The sequence below is a fragment of the Lepidochelys kempii genome, chromosome 3 (genome assembly GCF_965140285.1).
Source record: "Lepidochelys kempii isolate rLepKem1 chromosome 3, rLepKem1.hap1, whole genome shotgun sequence".
Taxonomy (NCBI): domain Eukaryota; kingdom Metazoa; phylum Chordata; order Testudines; family Cheloniidae; genus Lepidochelys; species Lepidochelys kempii.
The window spans coordinates 128052081-128076100 of NC_136382.1; positions in this window are offsets into that span (position 1 = coordinate 128052081).

Here is a 24020-nt window from a genome sequence, read left to right on the forward strand (position 1 = left end):
AGGATGGTTATGGCTCATAATGGGAGTCAAATATGCAAACAGCACTTTAATTAAATAGAACCATACTACCCTTAGAGTAAATAGCAAAAAGATTTCTAATTACACCTACAGTCTCTCTGAAATAGTGAAAAAAAATCTCTTAATACAATGACTGTCACCTGGATATTCCTTTCACTGCAGTTTCTAGCCATAGCTACCACCTGGAAAGGGGTCATCCTATTTTCTAGAAAAGGGAAGAGGGAAATGCTTTTATGCGATATCTGTAATATAAAGTGGTCAAATTCTGCTCTCAGTAACACCAGTGCAAATTGCGTATCTCAGGGAACAAACAGAGATTGTCATCACAGTGAACAATGCAATAGAGTTCTGAGTTTCATTCATTTGGAGGAATGATCTGATCCAAGAGGCTCACACATCCCCTTCACTGTGACACACGGAAGTTATGAGATAATGAAAAGTAACAAGGAGTAACAAGGAGCCACAACCCACAACAGTGGTAGCTGAGACTTCTGCTTTTCTGCTAAACTCCGCTTTATTGTTACTTCAGTCTCCCAACCCACACCTATTTCTCTCTTTCATCCACCTGTTGCATACTGTCTGATATTGAGATTATGAGTTCTCTGGGTCAGGGACTCTCTTCTTTGTTATTTGAGAAGTATGTTTGTATTGTATTAAAAAAAAAAGACACACCCTACCAAACCAAGGTACTTTGCTGCGCATGCTTCTCCCTTTGAGGAGAGGGGGAGAGAACAAACAGCACGTGACAGATGTGTAGTCATGTTATTTAATGTATGACTGGAATGCACTCAGATACTATGGTGATGAGCACGGTATAAAAACCTATACAGAACAGAATAGAATTGTCCCTAACTCCAAGGAGCCCTGATCCCTGATTAGGATTCAGAGGTGCTACCATAATATATTTTAGCTATTCAAGCTGAGGCAACAATAAGGAAAAGCATCTCTCATATTTCAGGCTTATGGACATAGGACTCCATGGCCAGAAGTCATAGCTCCCAGTCCTTGTAAAATCTTTTGACTTTTTCTCAGCTGTTTTCTACTTTTTCCTAGTTCTCTTGCTTTAAATGAGAAAGGGATTTTAAACTCCAGTTCCTTCCCCCCTTGCTCCAGGACATGCCATTAACTGCCAAGCTATTCATTCTCTGTCTCCCCATTACTGATGCTCAATTTCAAAGATTTCTGCCTCCCTCCTCATTAATTCTTTTACCCAAGGTCTTTGAAAAGTTCAGTGACTGCTACTGAAACACAAGGACAGACAGGTTCCTTGCATCAAGCATACTGGCTTCATTATGAATATGTTTTATTTCATGGTGATATGCTGGGTTAAGATAATATAACAGGCCCATGGCCACCTATTATCAGAATTTCACAGTGATAGAAAAGACAGAACTCAGATCTTCTTTATATTACCACTTGAGCTAAAGGATAGGTGACCAACAGAGCTGAGTCATTAGCTATGCCCAGTGTACGGCCTGTGAGACAGGATCTGCAGTCCTGATTCCAATGCACAGAAGGCAATGGTCTGGCCATTTGCACACTCCTGCATGCCCACACACTGGCCAGCTCAACAGATTTCCATTCAACTGTCAAATTATTAATTTGCAGTAATAATACTGTCTCTTCCCCAACTGCTTGCTCACAAGAAGGGAAAGTCCAGTCACTGGCCTGGGAACTGTGCACCCTCCTTCCCCAACGCGCCAGGAGGGAGATCCAGGTTCAAAACAGACCACAGGACGCTTGTCCACAAACTAGAATGGACAGCCAGGGGTGACATTTGTAGGCTGCTTGTACGCTTAGTGGGAGGAATGGAAGTTCTGTTTGCTCTGCTCTTGGTGCTCCAGCTGATGAGCGGCATGGGTGACATTTATACATCTTCCCCACCTGGCACAGAGTTGAAAAGAAATGTCAGGTTTTCTTGCTTTTGGAACATAGCTTCCACCTTTCTGTCGTACTCCTTGTGCTTATCCCCTGGTGCTGTCAGCTTATTCTCCACACCCACAGAGATCCTGGTATACCACACCTTTCCTTCCTATCACCTTCGTTCGGTCCCTTTCTGCTGGTTGAAGCTGCTGGGATGAAAGAGCCAAGGGAAGAAAGAGGGGTGGGAGCACTGACATTCCCAGGAAGTGGAGAGTAACAAGGAGCAGGCAGAATTAAGCAGCAGAAAAGGGGTATGTATGCAAAGCAACTTGAAGCAGAGTGAAAGGGAGAGAAGATTCTGGAATAAGAAATAATTCCAAAGAGCAACTGATGAGAAGCGTGAAAGAAAGACCAGACACCTCAGTGGTGCAGATAAGTGCCCTGGTCACGTGTAGAGCGACTTCTCAGGGATGTTAGTTTGAGTCTAGGGGCAATGCATCGTCCTGCTACAGTATAGCTTGCGAGCAGAAGTTAGGAATGTAAATGTGATATTGGCTTTGAGGCAAGGATCCTTTACTGCCTAAAATGACAATATTATTTAAAATGTTACTGGCCGCTTTTTAATTAAATATGAGTTTCAAATAAAGACTTTTAAATGCAAATGTTATTAAATTGTTCAGTGACAATGATTTTTTTTTAACCTACCGTGGGGACAGTTGCACCTTGGAAAAGGAGGCCCTGGTTACTATTTAGAGAAAGGGGAATTCCTGGTTAACCTAGAAAGAAAAGGAGTATTTGTGGCACCTTAGAGACTAACAAATTTATTTGAGCATAAGCTTTCGTGAGCTACAGCTCGCTTCGTCAAATGCATCTGATGAAGTGAGCTGTAGCTCACGAAAGCTTATGCTCAAATAAATTTGTTAGTCTCTAAGGTGCCACAAGTCCTCCTGTTCTTTTTGCAGATACAGACTAACACGGCTGCTACTCTGAAACCTGGTTAACCTAGCTGTTCTAGTTCAGAGTAAGAGATTCCTGCATCAGAGATTAAGCAGCGAGGTAACAAATAAATAAGGCCATTCTGGTAAAGATAACATGTCATTCTGCTATTGCTTGTGCCCAGTTGTGTAACTCAAGAGATCATTAAGGGCCAGGTCCTGTGAAGTGCTGAGCATCTAATGTTGTGCTGTGCAGCATTTCAGGCCCTGCAGCAGCCTGGACATGGGAAATGTGGGAAGCCCCCTTTATCTTCCATCCCTATGGGCTGTGAGTTCTGGCCTGTGCCTCCAAAAGGAGCCACATGGAATCACCTCCATTATTTTTTTACAGCTGAACAGTAGCTTTAATGTGGGCAGAGAGATCTGATCCTACAGATGTTCTATGGGGAGAAAGCAGGGTTAAAAAACAGTGAGGCAATATAAAGAGATGATACCTTTAAAATAGTTCATGCTTTAGGGAGCATCAGAGGTCATTAGCAATGGCCCTATCTGCCTGATGCAAGCTCCTGAGCGGGTGCAGCATCAAAGACAATGGAATGCTTCTAAAAGTAAAGAAAGTTAGTGAATTTCTCTTCAAGGGCCTCAGAAACCTGAAGGGATAAGACACTTAAAATGCCCAGTGAGAGCAAAAATAAAGAGAGAAATTGCGCTTCAGGGCTGCAAGCGTCAGGAGTACAAGCGGCATAGAGGACATCATTTCATGCACCCAGCATACCCTTCCTCAGATGACCCTGCAGAAGAGTCAGCTCTCCGAGATCTGCTGGAACCTCTGCATTCACAACTAGATAAATTTGCAAGGCTGGCTGATGAGGCCAAGGTAAAAACATGGCAGGTCAGCTCGAGAAAATGGGAAGAAGATTCATTTGAAAATCCAGGCAGCAAAGAGGTTTGATCACGTTCCCGAGAAACAAGAAAGGCTTTAAAATTTTGATTCAGTATAAGGCAGCAAGTGACAGATGCCCAGGGCTTTTAGAATACGAGACAAAGAGGCCACAACATCAGAATGTGCCTGATCCCAGTAGAGAATGAATACAAAGATACCATAACATTGATGGAACTGTTAATAACGAGACCCTGCAAAGAAAGGAGTGTTTTAGACTTAACGTGAATTGAGGGCACTCAGCATCTTGCAAGACATGGCCCTAAGATATTAGACACTGACCCTGAAAAAGATCCCGTATATGGCAAATGCTTATATCCCCAAAAGGGGGAAAGGCAGAGGAAAGGCAGACTGGGAAGGACTATTATTGTGACTTCATAATATGATTTTATTTTGATGCTACCTTAACTGCTAAAGCCTTGGTCATGAATGGAGCCGTGTCATAACTGGTCCTTAGGCCGCAATGTTTTAACCAAGTCCCCTGCCACAACTATATACTTGCAGTGTAGGTAGGCCCTTCGTTCGGACTCCTCTGGTGCTTTTGCCCCATATACTCTGCCTCTTCAGTGGTTTTTCTCATCTCCCTCCACAGCTGTAGCCAACAATAGTTGGCTCTGCCATTCCTGTTGTTACAATAAATAAGCCATTGAAAACAGCAGTTTTCTCTGCCTTATCTTTTTGACAGGTCGGAGAGTTCTGCAGGCCAAGTAAGCCTGGCAGATGCAGAGGGTATTCCCAGCACACTGAGTCAGAAGACAGAACCAGTAGCCCCAGGCTGCAGGCAGCTCCTATCCAAAGCGATAGCGCAAGGGGAAATGGCAATCTGCAAATACTCCCTTGACGGTATTGGTTTATTTTGCGGGAGGCGCTGTCTGCATGAGACTCCAGACTGTCAGTATTCTAAATAATGCATAATAATGGCATTTTACCCATCCAGGCAAATATTTCTTCTTAAGAGAAGAATTGTAACATTTTGTTTCTAAATATAGCAAAAAGCTCGACAGCAGTTAAAGTCTCTCTGTGTGTACATTCTAAAGGATTGCACAAGCTCTGAGCAACATAAGCAATGACATTACACATGCATCCGATAAAGTGAGCTGTAGCTCACAAAATAAATTTGTTAGTCTCTAAGGTGCCACAAGTCCTCCTTTTCTTTTTACAAAAGTCAAATGACTGCTACACATTAGCTATCCCTGACTGACTGCCTTAATCTTGCTCAGACATATGACAAGCTTGCTAAATAATCTTGGCCCTCAGTGAAATGCCACACAAATTAAACTGAAGCCACATCCCACATCCCAGGCCCCCCAAAATAATCCTCATGCTATCTCTTTGGGGTATGCTTTTCAGTAAGAGACACAGCTGTGTTCTTGTGATCTATACAGGCTTGATGCTAGATGGTACTAAGCACCTCCTGAGAGGTGACGAGTCCCTGCAACTCCTATTGAAGTTAGTTGAAGGCACTCAGCACCTCTCAGGAGGCATTCAGGATTTTACAGGATTGGCCCTTGATCATACAGGTATGAGTGGCAGGGGGATAAGAGGACAAATTCTGCTCCCTGTTATGCCTTTGCAACCTCAATCCCAGTTGGTAGAATTGCACAGGTGTGACAGCAGAATTTAGCCCAAGCTCTCGAAGTTGAAGAGTTTACAGTATCATTGTAGATCAAAGTCATAGTGAATGGACAACAAATAAAAAAGGTGTGGGTAAAACAACAGTAGCCAAAAATGAGGTTCTCATTGCCCTGAGGGGTGCAGTGAGAGAGACATAAAGACTGGCTGCACTGTTGATTTTTAGTGAGATATGTTTGTGGAAGGGGTGAGGTGGAATTTATGAAGAGGTGAGTAGTGTTTCAATAGAGGGTAAGAGGTAGCAAACCTGGTGGGAAAAGTGATTTTAAAGAAAGGATTTGAATGTATATTACATATGTTTTATCATTTAATTTTGTGTAACGTATAATTACAACTACCTTACAGTAAAATTGTTACATTTAATAACCTAATAATGTTTCATAATTTTTCAAATTATTAGCCTAATGTTTTATCAGACTATAGATTTTTATGATCATGGTAAAAAGATAATTATACTGAGGATCACATCCTAAGTTATTAGGTATTGGTCCCTAGAGGCATTGTACATAGTATTACAAGACATGGAGAAACTAAACATGACAGAATGTAACTCCAGATAAGAAAAGGCAACATATGAATAGCTAGACCACCACTGGTTTTATATCTGGTCTTTATATTTAATTTTTGGCCTTTCTGTGTTAATGCTTTTGGATAAATTGAAAAGTGTCTATTATTTAGTTCAGACCTTTATATTCATGTAACCATAGGGGCCAACTTAAAATGTAGTAAAGTTGCATAAAAACTGAAATTATCTAGGAGTGGGGATGAGATTTTCATTGATTTTTATCTACCCCTTTCTCACTATCTTCTGCTCCATCCTCCTTCTCCTCCAATCCCCATCACCTCTTCTTATCCTCCAAAGAACTCTGTCCAGTCTCCTGATCTCAGCCTATTCCAGCTCTCTAGTGCAATCTCCCTGACAACTAGCCTTGACCTCCCCAAAAATCCCATTTTCTGTCGAGAACCATTTTGTTGAAAACTCCCCAACCTGCACTAGTCACGACAATGCCACCAAACAGCCATATTGCACATACTGCACCTGTATACAGCAAACTATGACAATTATTAAATATCAAAACCCTTTGATAAATGGTGGCTGGCTTTACACACTGTACAATTGCATTAAGTGACACTGAAAACCAGAGTGTCTTGGTAATTTTGGGCAATAGTGCAGGAGCAGTAACCTATCTCAAGCACTCAAGGTGTTAAATCTCCTTCAAGGCAAAAGATATAAATCTTCCTTTTAAGTGGTTGCTGGCTCATTCTGAAGCATTGTAGCACTGAATGCATCCCATGAAGTGAGCTGGAGCTCATGAAAGCTTATGCTCAAATAAATTGGTTAGTCTCTAAGGTGCCACTAGTCCTCCTTTTCTTTTTGCAAATACAGACTAACACGGCTGCTACTCTGAAAATTGTAGCATATGTTCCCATTAAGGGCAGCATGAGTCACGGAACAATATATGTTGGTATAAGATGTGATGTCTGAATCGTAGAGCCATTTGGATAAAATTGCGTTTAGCAGAGCCATGGAAGGTGTTGGGAGATGTTGCTAACTATATTGCTGTGGAAGTTCACTCCGTGTTCTTAAATAACGACTGTCGAGATTCTTGTTCTGTACACTGAAACATTTCTGCGTTATCCATGCAGCAGGACAATGGCTTTAATGAACCACTGCTCCAGCCTAGAATGATGATTTTGTCTTCGTAACACCCATCCACCTTTGTTAAGGTAGTCCCATGAGGCTTATGTAGTTTTTGATATGAGATAAGAATAAGGAATGTAAGTTGTTTGTAAAACTCTCCTCGTTTTCAGAAATGGCTGAATTAATCTTGCGCAAATTTCCAAAAATATATTCACACGTGGACAAAGACTAGCTTTGGACAGTTTCAGCTGAAAATGTGAAAAGGTCACAAAGTTATGAGCAACTGCAAAGGGGCTGGGGGGGGATTATCATGGAAAAGCCTGGGCTACCTTAACTGTAGTTCTTGCAAAATCACCAACTGTATCGTTGGTATAGTTTTAGCTTGGTACTGTTTTATTGTTGCTCTCTAAATATACATCGAAATAAAAGGTGTAACACCTTTATTTTAAAAATTATTCTTCGTAAATATTTACAGTGCCGTAACATCTAGTCCCCCCTCCCAAAATTGGACTTCCCATTATGCTAAGTACTTGACATTCATATAGTCAGAGACTGTTCCTGCCCCTAAAACTGGTCCATCTAATAGATAAAAAATAGAAAAGGAAGCGTGGTTTCCCGCATTTTACAGATGAACTAATGCACAGACGTTAAATGATTTGCCAGAGGTCACACAGGAAGCATATGATCGAACCACAAATTGCACTCACATTTCTGAAGTCCCAATCCAGTGTCTTTACCAGAAGACCCTCCTTGTTCTGGAATGTCATCAGCTGAAGTGGAGCAGATCTGCCTTGCTTAGGATGGCAGTGCATTCATGTATTCCTACAAACCATGAAGCTTGGAAGAGCTGAAGTCCATCAAAGGATAACACACTGCATCACAAGACCCTTCCCTAAAAACACTAACCACAAAACAAAGGTCATTCAACTCATAATATACAATGATTATTAAAATCCTGGGTGAAATCCTGGCCACAGTGCAGTCAATAGCCAAACTACCAGGCCATGATTTCACCCCATGTCTTTTACATGTAAGACAGAAAATGCAAGTATGATCTTTTCTTCTAGAAGAACAAAGCAATTTTTAATCCAGGTGGCATTTGTAATTTAAAAGACAAAGCTATATTTTATTATTTAAGCAACTAGGTAACATTTTGACCCAAATAGAGTCTTACTGGGAAAGCAGCTGCCTACAGAAAAAAAGAAGGAAAGCTGGCACTCCAGGGCAAGAATTGCCTCTTTTCTGTGTTTGTATAGCACCCAGTGCAACGGGACCTCAATTTACCACTAATAATAATAACTTTGGCAGGCTTGATTTACATCGTTTGTAATTTTGTCCCAGTGTACTTTTATGTTGACCTGTTTGGCGTTTGTGTTTTGCTTATGGGACTGGCATTAATTGGTGCCTTGAAATATATTTTTGAAAAGGGGAGAAATTATGAAGGTCTAGCCCAAAGGAGATAGGTCACCCTGAGATGACAGAGAGTGAACTCTGAGTGGGTAGTGAGCCAAAATTCAACAAGATGATCAGGCGATTCTGTCTGCGAGTAGAAATTCTGCAAGGGGTTTTGTTTTGCTCCAAATTCCCAGCAAAAAAAAATCCTGGACTCTGCATGGAGTTTATTTCACGGGACTGGATTTGGAAGCAGCAGAGCTGGTTTTGCAGGAAAAGACCTGGTAGCAGCTGATCTGGTGGAGCTGAATTTGCTCCGCCTGGTAGCAGCAAAGCTGATTTGATAGGACCCATACTGTGCAGTGGTAGTTTTATTGGAGCTCATTTCCCCGAGCCCAGACCCAGCTGGGGTTGGTTGGGATGGTCTGGTGGTTAGAACAGTTGCCTAGGCATTTACAGATCTGGTTCAATTCACTGTTCTGTTACAGATTTCCTATGTGTCCTTGGTCAAGTCATTAGGCCCCCTGTTCCGCCATTCCCCATCCATCAAATGCAAGTAAAAGTACTTCCCTGCTTCACAAGGACATTATGCAGTGCTCCGATACTATGGTGACAACTCCTGAGTCTAATGAATTCATGAGCAAGAGGTGAATGGGATTTATGTCATGTGTAACAAATCTGGGCTAAAGACAAAAAATGGGCAATTAATAACTAAGACCAGGAAGTCAGTCATACACCTGATATATTGTCTGGGTTTTGCTAATATGATTTTTAAGGAAATATATGATTGTGTTCTTTCCCAAACAACAAAAAGTGTTTGTGGTTTCCTATTCCCAAGGACGCCAGAGTGCTAGGGAAGGGGGAAGAGACACCTAGAAAGGTGATAAGTGCGGTTACATCTCAAGTTTCTAAAACCTGGGAATGGCTAAGGTTTTAAGCAGTGGCATGAGCCAATCTTTGTATATATTTTAAACAGAACCTCTAGACATCATCTGAACCTGGCTAATGACACTTGGCAGGAGGGTTACACAAATAACTCCTATCGAAAGCAAAGCTAGTTCTTTGCCTCTTGTGGCAGGAGAATCGGGGGCCCCTACCTCCTGACTCTACACATCTACACAGCGATTTATTGCATGGCCAGCTGGGGTGTAAATCAACAGCACTCTAGTCTGCCGCACACTAAGTGGCGGCAGGGACCCTACTACCACAGACTAAAAGCTCCATAGTGCTCTGTAATTCACACCCCAGCTTGCCGCCCACTACACCACCATACAGACAAGCCCTAAGCCTTGTGCTCTAGCTACCAGACATGCTTCCTCCCTGAAGCCATTCTCAAATATGGAAGGATGGTCTTGGGGTGAAGGTGTAGGGCTTAGCATCAGTAGGTCTGAGTTCTATGCCCAGCTGTGCCCCAGTTTTCCTGTGTGACCTTGGGTTACAGGGTCATTTAAGCCAAAATTATTAAACATAGGTTCCTATGATTAGTCACTTGAGTACAGATTTCCATACCTAGCTGTAGGCACTAAGGACTGAAAATGTTGGCCTCACTTACTGCTTCCATTTCCTCATCTGTAAAATGGACGTGATAACACATCTGCCTTACAGGACTGTGGCGAGACTGAATGTCTACAAAGCTCGTAGACATCCTCGGATGGAAGTATTATTATCTACACAAGATGCAACGATGAAGCGTGTAGGGGTGTGCAGGTTTATATGGCCTGTTCCAGAAGTGCAAGAGCAACTTAATGCATATGTCTATGAAAATGAGTGGGTTAAGCCATAAGTTAGTGTTGCTGCTGAAATAGCTGCTATTTAGCACTGCCTCCCACCTCGAGATTGGAACAGGCAGCCTGAATGTCACATATACTGTATTTATAATACTGCATTAAGCTTTGTAGAAGGTCATCTTCATGTGCAGATGCAGCAGACAGAGCAGCACAGATGTAACTGTTGTAAGGCACTAGAAAGAACTGAGATGATTATTTTATAAAAACAGTATTTCAGCTTCAAAGACGCCACAGTCATTTCGACGCTGGCAGCAAGCCAGTCACAAACAGCAGTCAATTAACACTCAGTCAGGGATGCCCAAACTTTGTCCAGCCAAGGGCCTTATTGGCAACTCACCAAGAGCCTCAGGGTTGCACCTGGTTTGCATAAAATGGAGCAGATTGCAGTTGACTTAGTCTTTGCTGTGGAGACGTGATCCAGAGAAACATTAGGTCCCAACATGCAATGCTCTATCCCGACCAAGCCACAAGCCACACTGTAGAACCAAATGAGCCACATTTGGTCCCTCGGCTATATTCTGGCTATCAAGGACTTACGTTAACTATTGAGCAGAGGTACAAGGTTCTTAACTATGAGCATGGGATTGCAGCAATAGTTAATTCTCTATTTTTATACAGAACTTTGGCCCCATACAGTGGGGAGAACGCTGCTCAGGATATTGTTTACAGTGTAGTCGTAGTTGTGTTGGTCCCAGGATATTTGAAAGACAAGGTGGATGAGATGACCTGCAGAAGAGCTTTGTGTAGGTCCAAAGCTTGTCTCTTCCACCAAGAGAAATTGGTCCATTAAAAGATATCTCATCCATCTGGTCTCGCTCACAATATGTATTTGTATTACTATAGTGCTTAGGAGCCCCAGTCATGAACCAGGACCTCACTGTGCTAGGTGCTGTGCAAACAGAACATAAAGATGGTCCCTGCCCAAAAAGCTTGCCATGTAAGTAAAAGACAAGAGACACAAGGAGATACAGACAGACAGCGAAGCACAAGGGAACAATGAGACAATACCGGTCAGCAAGATAGGGAGTGGTCTCAACACAGCTGCTGCATAACCATTACCAAGTTTTTTGTAGGCATCCCCACAAAGGAGAAAGAGCTTTTCCATCACTCCTTTCCACTGCTCCGTGGCCACTCCAATTATTTCCAAGTGGCATGGAATGTCTGTAAGAGGGAAAGTTAGCAGCTATCTAGAGAAGGGGAATATTCCACATAGCTGTGTAGCATTTTTCCTCTGCATGGCCTCATGGCCCATCTTCATGGGGCTTTTGCTGTTTTATTCCCAGGGGAAGGAAATATAAGGGCACTACTACACTACTAAAAGGCTAATGTAGTGCCAATCTTTAAAAAAGGGAAGAAGGAGGATCCAGGGAACTACAGGCCAGTCAGCCTCACCTCAGTCCCTGGAAAAATCATGGAGCAGATCCTCAAAGAATCAATCCTGAAGCACTTGCATGAGAGGAAAGTGATCAGGAACAGCCAGCATGGATTCACCAAGGGAAGGTCATGCCTGACTAATCTAAACGCCTTCTATGATGAGATTACTGGTTCTGTGGATGAAGGGAAAGCAGTGGATGTATTGTTTCTTGACTTTAGCAAAGCTTTTGACACGGTCTCCCACAGTATTCTTGTCAGCAAGTTAAGGAAGTATGGGCTGGATGAATGCACTATAAGGTGGGTAGAAAGCTGGCTAGATTGTCGGGCTCAACGGGTAGTGATCAATGGCTCCATGTCTAGTTGGCAGCCGGTATCAAGTGGAGTGCCCCAAGGGTCGGTCCTGGGGCCGGTTTTGTTCAATATCTTCATAAATGATCTGGAGGATGGTGTGGATTGCACTCTCAGCAAATTTGCGGATGATACTAAACTGGGAGGAGTGGTAGATATGCTGGAGGGGAGGGATAGGATACAGAAGGACCTAGACAAATTGGAGGATTGGGCCAAAAGAAATCTGATGAGGTTCAATAAGGATAAGTGCAGGGTCCTGCACTTAGGATGGAAGAATCCAATGCACCGCTACAGACTAGGGACCGAATGGCTAGGCAACAGTTCTGCGGAAAAGGACCTAGGGGTGACAGTGGACGAGAAGCTGGATATGAGTCAGCAGTGTGCCCTTGTTGCCAAGAAGGCCAATGGCATTTGGGGATGTATAAGTAGGGGCATAGCGAGCAGATCGAGGGACGTGATCGTTCCCCTCTATTCGACATTGGTGAGGCCTCATCTGGAGTACTGTGTCCAGTTTTGGGCCCCACACTACAAGAAGGATGTGGATAAATTGGAGAGAGTCCAGCGAAGGGCAACAAAAATGATTAGGGGACGGGAACACATGAGTTATGAGGAGAGGCTGAGGGAGCTGGGATTGTTTAGCCTGCAGAAGAGAAGAATGAGGCGGGATTTGATAGCTGCTTTCAACTACCTGAAAGGGGGTTCCAAAGAGGATGGCTCTAGACTGTTCTCAATGGTAGCAGATGACAGAACGAGGAGTAATGGTCTCAAGTTGCAGTGGGGGAGGTTTAGATTGGATATTAGAAAAAACTTTTTCACTAAGAGGGTGGTGAAACACTGGAATGCGTTACCTAGGGAGGTGGTAGAATCTCCTTCCTTAGAGGTTTTTAAGGTCAGGCTTGACAAAGCCCTGGCTGGGATGATTTAACTGGGAATTGGTCCTGCTTCGAGCAGGGGGTTGGACTAGATGACCTTCAGGGGTCCCTTCCAACCCTGATATTCTATGATTCTATGATACTGAGCCAAAATCTGTCTCATTTACACCCATGTGAAGTCAATCTGGACCAAATTCTGTTCTGTTACACCACTTGGAGTTGCACTTGTGTAACTGAAAGAACAATTTGCCCATTGGCCAGAAGAATCCTTGGTGTGACTCCACTGCTTTTCTTGGAGTAATAAATCCACAAGTCAAAATTATATGGCTCCAGCTGCAAAGTTTCCATTTTCTGTTGGCTTCTGCAGCTCAACTGCAAACACAAATCAGTTTTCCTACAGAAACCCTAATTACCTTGCCTGAAGTTCATTGCATCACAAAGCATGAAGGCCCAGACCCTTCTACACCCATCTGTGAACTATGGTTTCCTGGTTGACTTCCTTGGAGTAGAACTGAAATTATGCCTAGAACGCAACAACTTGATGTCCCGAGGATCTCAACCGTGCTTAGAGCGTGTTCATTGTTCTATCTATCCACTGAGTCACTGACAATTGTGATGAGCAAGAATGTCTCATTTTCTCTGTTTTTGTCACTTATCTATACTAGCCCACACAGTCAAATCATGGTTGACAATGAATGAATGGACACTCTCAAATGCAGAAACGAGCAAAGGACCTGGATTTGTGTCCATTGAAGTCAATGGGAGTTTTGGCATTCACTTCAATAGAAGTAGGCTCAGGCCCAAAACAGATGAAGTCTCAAATTCTTCTGTGCTGGTCCTGGAAGGATTTCAAATGCGTTGTGTGGGAAAGAAGTCAGACAGGATAGCTGTTTGCTCATTTTTTAGGGTAAGTAAACAGGCTGACCTTTGGGTGCTCTCACCTAGGCTCCACTGTGTTTGGCCTAGTGCAGGTACCCCTCTGTGGTGGGACAGGCGGTTTTAAGTGTATTCTGGTTGTGCATCTATCCACATACATGCAGTCACTCCACATTTTCTTAAAAGGTTTGCCATGGCAAAATATACGGTTATAACGCACCTTTTCACCCCAGGCTCTCAAAGTGATTTGGAGAAGTTAATTCCCACAATACCTTGTGAGGTAGGTAGGTGATATTTTATAGATAAGTAAACTGATGCACAGAGAGGTTAACTGGTAAACTGAGGCATAGGATTTGCCCAAGGTTACAGAGCAAGTTACTGGCAGAGTGGGGAACAGAATCCAGGAATCCTGACTGTTAGTCCTCTGCTCTAAACAGGTTTCAGAGTAGCAGCTGTGTTAGTCTGTATTCGCAAAAAGAAAAGGAGGACTTGTGGCACCTCAGAGACTAACCAATTTATTTGAGCATAAGCTTTTGTGAGCTACAGCTCACTTCATCGGATGCATTCAGTGGAAAATACAGTGAGGAGACTTATATACACACAGAACATGAAAAAATGGGTGTTATCATACACACTGTAAGGAGAGTGATCACTTAAGATGAGCTATTACCAGCAGGAGAGCGGGGCGGGGGGAGGGTAAGGGAGGAAAGAAAACCTTTTGTAGTGATAATCAAGGTGGGCCATTTCCAGCAGTTAACAAGAATGTCTGAGGAACAGTGGGGTGGGGCGGGGATAAACATGGGGAAATAGTTTTACTTTGTATAATGACCCATCCACTCCCAGTCTCTATTCAAGCCTAAGCTAATTGTATCCAGTTTGCAAATTAATTCCAATTCAGCAGGATTCTGCGTGGACTCCTCCTGAAGGTCGAAAAAACAGACTGGACTTCTATATAGATTGCTTCCGTCAACGTGCACGGGCTGAAATTGTGGAAAAGCAGCATCACTTGCCCCATAACCTCTGCCGTGTTGAACACAACAATAGAACAAAAAGACTTCAAAAACAGACTCCAACACACCACACAACAGAACCACTAACCCAGGAACCTATCCTTGCAACAAAGCCTGTTGCCAACTGTGTCCACATATCTATTCAGGGGACACCATCATAGGGCCTAATCACATCAGCCACACTATCAGAGGCTTGTTCACCTGCAAATCTACCAATGTGATATATGCCAGCAATGCCCCGCTGCCATGTACATTGATCAAACTGGACAGTCTCTACGTAAAAGAATAAATGGACACAAATCAGATGTCAAGAATTATAACATTCATAAACCAATCGGAGAACACTTCAATCTCTCTGGTCACTCAATTACAGACCTAAAAGTGGCTATTCTTCAACAAAAAGACTTCAGAAACAGACTCCAAGGAGACACTGCTGAATTGGAATTCATTTGCAAATTGGATACAATTAACTTAGGCTTGAATAGAGACTGGGAGTGGTTGAGTCATTACATAAAGTAAAAAGAAAAGGAGTACTTGTGGCACCTTAGAGACTAACCAATTTATTTGAGCATAAGCTTTCGTGAGCTACAGCTCACTTCATCGGATGCATACCGTGGAAACTGCAGCAGACTTTATATATACACAGAGAATATGAAACAATACCTCCTCCCACCCCACTGTCCTGCTGGTAATAGTTTATCTAAAGTGATCATCAGGTGGGCCATTTCCAGCACAAATCCAGGTTTTCTCACCCTCCACCCCCCCACACAAATTCACTCTCCTGCTGGTGATAGCCCATCCAAAGTGACAACTCTTTACACAATGTGCATGACAATCAAGTTGGGCTATTTCCTGCACAAATCCAGGTTTTCTCACATCCCCCCCACCCCCATACACACACAAACTCACTCTCCTGCTGGTAATAGCTCATCCAAACTGACCACTCTCCAAGTTTAAATCCAAGTTAAACCAGAACATCTGGGGGGGGGGGGGGTAGGAAAAAACAAGAGGACACAGGCTACCTTGCATAATGACTTAGCCACTCCCAGTCTCTATTTAAGCCTAAATTAATAGTATCCAATTTGCAAATGAATTCCAATTCAGCAGTTTCTCGCTGGAGTCTGGATTTGATGTTTTTTTGTTTTAAGATAGCGACCTTCATGTCTGTGATTGCGTGACCAGAGAGATTGAAGTGTTCTCCGACTGGTTTATGAATGTTATAATTCTTGACATCTGATTTGTGTCCATTTATTCTTTTATGTAGAGACTGTCCAGTTTGACCAATGTACATGGCAGAGGGGCATTGCTGGCACATGATGGCATATATCACATTGGTGGATGTGCAGGTGAACGAGCCTCTGATAGTGTGGCTGATGTTATTAGGCCCTGTGATGGTGTCCCCTGAATAGATATGTGGACACAGTTGGCAACGGGCTTTGTTGCAAGGATAAGTTCCTGGGTTAGTGGTTCTGTTGTGTGGTATGTGGTTGTTGGTGAGTATTTGCTTCAGGTTGCGGGGCTGTCTGTAGGCAAGGACTGGCCTGTCTCCCAAGATTTGTGAGAGTGCTGGGTCATCCTTTAGGATAGGTTGTAGATCCTTAATAATGCGTTGGAGGGGTTTTAGTTGGGGGCTGAAGGTGACGGCTAGTGGTGTTCTGTTATTTTCTTTGTTAGGCCTGTCCTGTAGTAGGTGACTTCTGGGAACTCTTCTGGCTCTATCAATCTGTTTCTTTACTTCTGCAGGTGGGTATTGTAGTTGTAAGAAAGCTTGACAGAGATAAAGTAAAACTATTTCCCCTTGTTTATCCCTCCCCCCCCCCTTCCTCAGACGTTCTTGTTAACTGCTGGAAATGGCCCACCTTGATTATCACTACAAAGGGTTCCCCCCCCCCCCGCGCTGGTAATAGCTCATCTTAAGTGATCACTCTCCTTACAGTGTGTATGATAACACCCATTTTTTCTTGTTCTGTGGTGTATATAAATCTCCTCACTGTATTTTCCACTGAATCATCCGAGGAAGTGAGCTGTAGCTCACGAAAGCTTATGCTCAAATAAATTGGTTAGTCTCTAAGGTGCTCTAAACACTATTTCTTCTCAGTGAGCACTTGCAATCCAGTTTTCTTCATCTCCCCCTCTGTTTACAATAGGCAATGCCATTTATTTTCTTGCATAAATGTCAACATGTGTAATCACATGTTAAGAACATCAGTGTCTCAATGCTGCCACAGACAAGGGTCTTTCTATGGAACAGATGGCGCTTGCATTATTATTAAACATTTGTCCTGGTAGGGGGTCGCATACCCAGCTCTGAGTGGGCAAAGTGCCAGTTTTCCTAACACTTGAGTAGAATGATCACACATCAGCAGCGGGTGTTAAAGACAAGCTTGCCAGTCATCAGTATGTCTGTCCATCCTGAATGTCTCTTCCATAAGCTTAGATACAGCCCTTTCTGATCAGAGCTGATTTAAACTTTTCAAGACAAAAGGAAACTTGCGCAGTCAGGTAAGGGAAGATTTTGTCTCTTGTGAATGATTGTGTCAGTGGAAGGGAAAGGAGTATTTTAATGAATTATTCACTACCCCTCTTCCCTGTGGAACTGGCTAAGCAATGGATATGCTTCCTGCTGAAAAAGTTGAAAAGAATGCTTGTGCAACGTTTCTGCTGAACACAAGCAATACAAGCCTTAGATTTGTCTTAAAGGGCTTTTTACTCATAATGTGGGCTATGCAACTGTTGGATGCCTGGAAGGAAATTTGCAAGCAGATGAGTGATGAAGACACAGGCTAAAGCTGGATAGGAATCCTAATGGTTTCATGCATTTTAATTATTTCATTGATATTAATATGAAAAATACATCTCCCTTTTCCTCAAGGTTAAAAAAAAACACTTCAGAGAGTTCCATTATCTTCAAAGAAATGCAGATTTTCTCAGTGGAAGAACGGAGACATTTCCTGAGTGCAACGGCCCTGCACAAACTTGACCTCCTCAGCCCCACCCTCCCAGGAGGTAAGCTGAAGGCAACAGCAGCAATGCTGAGAGGCAAAGAAGTGTGTTACTGAAGGAAGCAGCTTTCAAAAGGATGAATTTCCAGAACAGAGACAGACTGCACAGACTCAACCTCTTGCACTGAACTGTCACAGTGATCTAATTATTGTAACTGAAGTGTGTGACATCTGGAGATGTGCCAGAGCTTCAAAGTGACTTAGGCAGTCAGTGAACCATACCCTTCACCAGCTCATGACTCCTGCAAACACTTACCCATCCATCAGCTACAACGGTGCCAAGAAAAAGAAATTGATCTATCCACTAGTAATTTTAACAGCTACAAACACAGGATGTCCCATGACAAAGTGGTAGCCCTGGTATTACTACCCAGTGAGCCTGGGATGTTTCCATAAGCCATTTATAGTGGGAACCAAAGTCTACTTCAGGATTTTCTTATTGCACTCCCAGGAGGAAAGTATTAATTAGCAAAACATAAATGCCCTACTGTGATGCAGCAGCAGATACCCTCAATGCATTTATTCATTTGGAATAAAGAAGGGTGCAAGAGAAAATGTGTCTCCTGGCAATCAACTCCAGCCTAGCCCTTGCCACTGAGGCTGGTAACTACCTAAGAACAAATACCTCCACACTGCTTTCTCTCTACATTTCTGACCTGTGAGTTCCCCATAGAACATGTATGTTACATATTACAATATGTGATGTATATCTCGAGATATAACTCAATACCTTCTAAGCCAGATTTTCAGAAGTGCTGAGCACCTGCACCTCCCATTGACTTCAACTGAAGTTGTGGGTTCTCCGAAAATCAGACCCTATGTAAATGATGATCTTTTCGAAACAGGGATGGTATCTTCCTCCTTGTTATAGGCAGTACTAAGGACAATGTTAGCATGCAGCAAATAAATGACATTAATAAACGATAATACCTGTTATCATAAGCCACGGCCTGCTTTTGACTTGAGTAAGTTTGAATGGGGATAAATCAGGATACAGACTGGACCAATCTGTCTTCTATACAAGTCAGCATGATTCACTGTGACATGGCAGAAGTGAGTCTCTAAGAGAGACTTAAATGTGGACAGGGTAGGAGCTTTGCAGGCGAGTGCAAGGAGGTTGTACATGGGACGCTATCTGGATGTAGGCATAAAAGAGATTGTGTGAGAGACTGACAAATGGGCAGAAAAAGATGGGAGCACTAGTGAGCAACACAATGCTTTCCAATGGAGGATAAGCAGAGATGGGCAGATTTACAAAGAGCTTTGAAAGGGGTGACTACAGCCAGTTGAAAAATGGGACATAACCTCTGCAAAAATTTCAACCGTTTTTTCCATCCAGGGAAGTATCATCAAAATTGTGAACTTTGAGAAATGTTGACCAGCTGTAGTGGTGACAAGAAGCTTAAATTTGATATGACATTGAATGAGGAGCCAGTGGAAGGATTTGAGAGGAAAGTTGCATGATAACATAGGCTGGCAAGGAAGATGCATTTAGTGGCTGCATTGTATATGGATTGAAGTGGGACAGAGTGTGTTTGGGGGACCAGAGAGAAGGATGTTGCAGTAATTAAGGTGGGATAAAATGAGGACCTGGAACAAGAAGTCTGGCAGTGCAGATGGAAAGAAAATGATGGATCTTGGAAATGTTGAGAAGGAAGAAGCAGCAGGGTTTGGATATTGCCTAGACGTGTGGAGAAAGAGTGACATTATTTATCTTACTCTCCCTCTTAAAAACAACAGCTCAATTACATCCTACTGAACTTCCTTGTAAGAGGTGACCTATCCCTTTTAAGAGCAGGGGGCTCAGAGCTAGCTAACCCTGTCCAAAGCATGGCCCTTTAAGAACAGGTAGTTCAGGAAAGGATCACTTGACCAAGCCGAAGGAGGTGCCTGAGTCACGTGTCCTTAAACTAGCAACATAAAGGGAGGGTGCTAAGAAGGTAAATGTAGTACAAATTCAATCTCAGCATGTCATGAGTAAATTGAATTGGTGTGACAGAATGTGAGGAGAATGATGGTGGATTGGAGAAGCCAGCCAGCATTCAATCACAGCGTAAAGAAGGAGGGTTGGGGAGACCTTGCCCCAGTGGCAGAGTGAGTTTGAGGCTATGGACCAGGGACAAAGAAGAGATTTAGGGGAAAGTCTCTCCAGAGAGGCCCAGGGCTGGAGTTGGACTGGCAGAGCTCCCCTGCTGAGAGGAACTGAAAAGCCAAGAGAGGAAGCTCTGAGGAAGGAAGGGACTGAGCCTGGAAGGGCCAAAGGAACTGCGTGTTTCTTTTGTGAGAAACTGATCAATCAGACCCTCAGAGGAAGAATGTTATGTTTACAAAAACTCCTGGCTATGTGTGAGTTAACTGGAGAACCAAGGGGGGAACTGAGGCGAGGTGATTGCAGTGTTATAACACAGGGTGGCATGTTCTGGGATCACACTCTGCAACATTTCCCAACCCAGGTTTAAAGGTGCCTGTTACATTTGTAGATGTCCTGAGGTAGTTGGACCCCAAATCTGGAAGTCCTTGGTTCAGGTATTACTCAATCCTTTCTCAAGCAAAACTCAGGTATTGCACAGCAGGAATATTGCATGAGAAAGTATTTTCCTAATTAAACCCAACTAGTTATTAAAGAAACTTCCTTCTTCTTGCCCTGGAAACTGGATCTAAATGGGCTCCAATCTCTAAAAGTTTATTTTCACCACAGACAAAATGTATGTTTAGAATGAATGTATGTGTTATATGTTTGCCACAGTAGATTATTATAATGGGCTTTAAATATCACTAGGCAACACCCTTCCCCTGCATCTGGAGTAGTGCTCTGTTGTTCTGTTCAATTGTGATGAGGTCATCTACTTGAAAAGAGGTTCCTCTCTATTCAGTAGTGGTAATTACCTGTACTGTCATGTGACTTGTTCCTCCATTCACAATCCAGGACTTTTTTGCAAGGTCTATTTTTTTTTTTTTGAAGCAGAAAAGAATTTTATTTGTGTAACACTTACAAAGAATCACCAAAGGGGATAAAGCAAAACTATGCAACAAAACAAAAGCAAACAGAAGGTATGACACAGCAACCTTCAGGAGGGAGAAGTGTTCAGGCTAGCCTGGGCCCAGAGCAGGGGAGCTTCCTCGACACTCGTGGTCTTCCACCCTCCTGAGTTACCTGGTGGCCTAGAGCGGGGGAGGCTTCCTCGACACTCATGGTCTTCCACCCCCTCGAGTTACCTAGTGCCACGCCCAGTGTCACCGATTATTCCTCTCCTGAGAGTGCCCGACAAGATGGGCACGGCTGCGGGGTGGGCAGTTTGGGGTGGGGGGGGATTACACCCACGTGTTATAGGACCCCTCCTAGGTGACAATGATGATGGTATCCACAGCGGCAACAGCTGGGGCTGGGGTCTCTCGCTCTTCCCCTCAATCAAAGGGTCAGACGGAGGGAACCGGACGGGGTCACCAAGCAGAGAACCTCGGACAGCGCCCACCGCTCCTCGAAGGCGTCAAGGGAGTCGGTGGACGCCGCCCAGAGAAACTCCGCCTGGATACGTGAATGTACTGAGGATCAGAAAACGGCCCTACAATCACAGGACGCTTCATTCGCCAACCTCCCCTCTCTGGTTTTATAAATGGCTGTTTTAGCTAGGGCTAGGAGGAGGTTAACCAGGAGATCTCGCGATTTTGTGGGGCCATGGATGGGGAGTGTGTAAATAAAAAGGTGAGGGGAAAAGTGGAGCCAAAAGCGTAATAAAATATTCGTGAGGAGCCGAAAAAGGGGCTGCAATCTGGCACACTCTAAATATACGTACGCCAGGGTTTCCCTCACATTGCAAAAAGGGCAAGTATCCGGGATGGGGGTGAACCGTGTCAAAAACACGCCTGTGCTCACAGCTCCATGAAGGAGCCGCCAACTAATGTCCCCGACGGGCCTCGGGACCAAGGTGGAATACAGGCTGGCCCACCGAGGTTGCTCACCCTCCAAAGGTGGCAGGAGGTCCTGCCACTTTGTATCGGGGCGGGACACCTGGGTGTGGGCGTGAAGGGTGTGAAGCGTGAGTGTGTATAAATATTTCCGTGGCGCAATTTGGAAGCTGACCGGCTGCAGTTCATGCAGCCGGTTTGCAGTGAAAGGGTGAGGGGTTTGTTGGGACCTACGGGGTAGGGGCCCAATTGAAAGGTCCGGCGGGCCTGGGGTAGAGAGTGGGCAGGGTGCGCCCTCACGCAGGGCTCGATTGAGATAAGCCCAAGCAGCGGGCGTCAAGGCGGCCTTCACCTCCTGAAGTACGCGTCGGGGGGTACGAGGTCTGGAGAGCCCCATGCGCCGGGCGAGCGTCAGGGGATCCAGTCAGTTTCCCCGGTCATAGTCCAGGAGGTCTCCAACTCTCGTGACTTCCTCCAGGACCAAACTCTGGCACACCGAGCGGGACTCCGCCACCTGCACACGGAGCTGGAGGTTGTGTAGCAGGGGCTCCGTGAGGAGATCTGCTCCCACGGTGGCCGCCACGGACCTGGTCGTTGAGAACAGTTTCCAGGTCCGGATTGCAAGGTCTATTGCATAGTTAAGGAATGAGAAACAACACCCCATGTAGTTGTGATTAGTGGGAAGGAGAGGAAAAAGAGCATGATCTGAACTCCTCTGATTCCATGGGAGTCTTTCCATTCACATAAGTGGGAATTAGATAAGGCCTAAGGATCTTATCAAATTAGGAATGTGAGATAAAAAGTCCTAAGCAGAATGAGAAGGGGAATGCAGGAAGAGAAGGAGAGAGCAGGAGATGACCAGTGAAGAAAATAAACCCAACCAACATAAAATTAAAATAGCAAATTAGCAAATAGCAGCATGCAGGTTTTTTTAGTGTCTTATATTTTGTCATTTCATACAGCGATTTATACTCAAATACAAGACATCTCTGTAGCAAAGCTAAACATTCCTACCAATGGGGTTTAAAGTTTGCACAGCAGGAATCCAGACTAACAGGGTCACCTCACACCTGACCCATGTAGCAGCAAGCCAAACAATTACTGTTTGGAGCAAAATCTCCCTAGAATCTGAAAATGTGTGAGGTGGAATCTTAAACCTTGTTTTCTCATCCCATTTAAAAAAGAAAAGAAAAGAAATCCCCAAACATAGACAAACAAGTTCAAATGCCAACTATCATTTCTGCATGCTCATGTAAGGGGACTGTTGCCCCCTTACTAACATTCAGTGGGGGTGTTTTAGTTGCTAGCTCCCAGTACTACAAAGGGGGAAGGATCGATGGGGAATCAACACCCTGAGACTGACAGCCCCCAGGAACAATGGGGAGAGGCCAATGCTTCAGGTCAGCCTGAATGACAGGGCGGGCAGGCTAATCAGGGAGTCAGGAGGCCGGGGAGGTCCTGTCCTCTGTGTGAGCTGGAATTGCCTGGGCCAGACAGAGTGGGGCCGAGCTAAAGAGAAAGCAGGGGTGCAAGCTAAGCTGGGGAGCAGAGCTGTGCCAGATCCAGAGGAACAGCCCAGAGAGAGCAGACTTGCCCTGGGAAAAAAGCTGCAGCAACCAGAGCCAGAGGGGCCAGAAAAACAGCCCAGGAAGCAGGTCAGTGCTGGGAGCAGAGTCACAGAAGCAGCCTGCAGAGCAGACCCGTCCTGGGAGCAGAGCTGCAGCAACCAGAGCCAGAGGGGCCAAAGAAGCAGCCCATGGAGCTGGAGGCAGAGCAGCAGCAGCAGTGCAGAGACAGAGTGGTCGAGCTGGGGCTGGAGTAGTCCGGAGCTGGATGTGGTGAGCAGCTAGGGAGACCGAGGGGGACCTCGGGCAGCAGGCCCAGCACAGGGAGACGCCTCAGCCAAGGGGCTCTGCAGGCCAGGCTTGGATCACAACCCCGACAGGGCGGGGGCGACACTGGGAAGAAGGGTCCTACCACTTAGAGCCTGAGAGCGTGTGGCCACCGCCGGAGCAAGTGTCCAACCCACAGCTTCCCTACAGCACAGCCAGGGCCTGAGAAGAAGGCCTGGGACTTACAAGGACTGTGAACTCCCCTGACATTCCAGAGACCCTGTTTGTGATGTTCCCTGCCACAGAGCGGGTTGATGTGTTTCCTTTAACCTTTCCCATTTTTCCTTATTCCTTTTAAAATTAATTGTTGATTAAATAACTTGCATTTGCTTTAACTTTCATGTAATGGTCAGTGGGTCAGAGAAGAGCCCAGTGCAGAGAGAGTACCCCGGAGTGGGGACACCCTAGCCCCTGTCCTAGGTGACCACAGCAGGGTTGGGAGTCGAGCCCCCCAGGAATCCTGGCCCCAGCCTTGTTGGGGTTACGAGGACTCTGCCAGACAGGAGAGTGGAAGGGAAGCCCTCAAGGGCA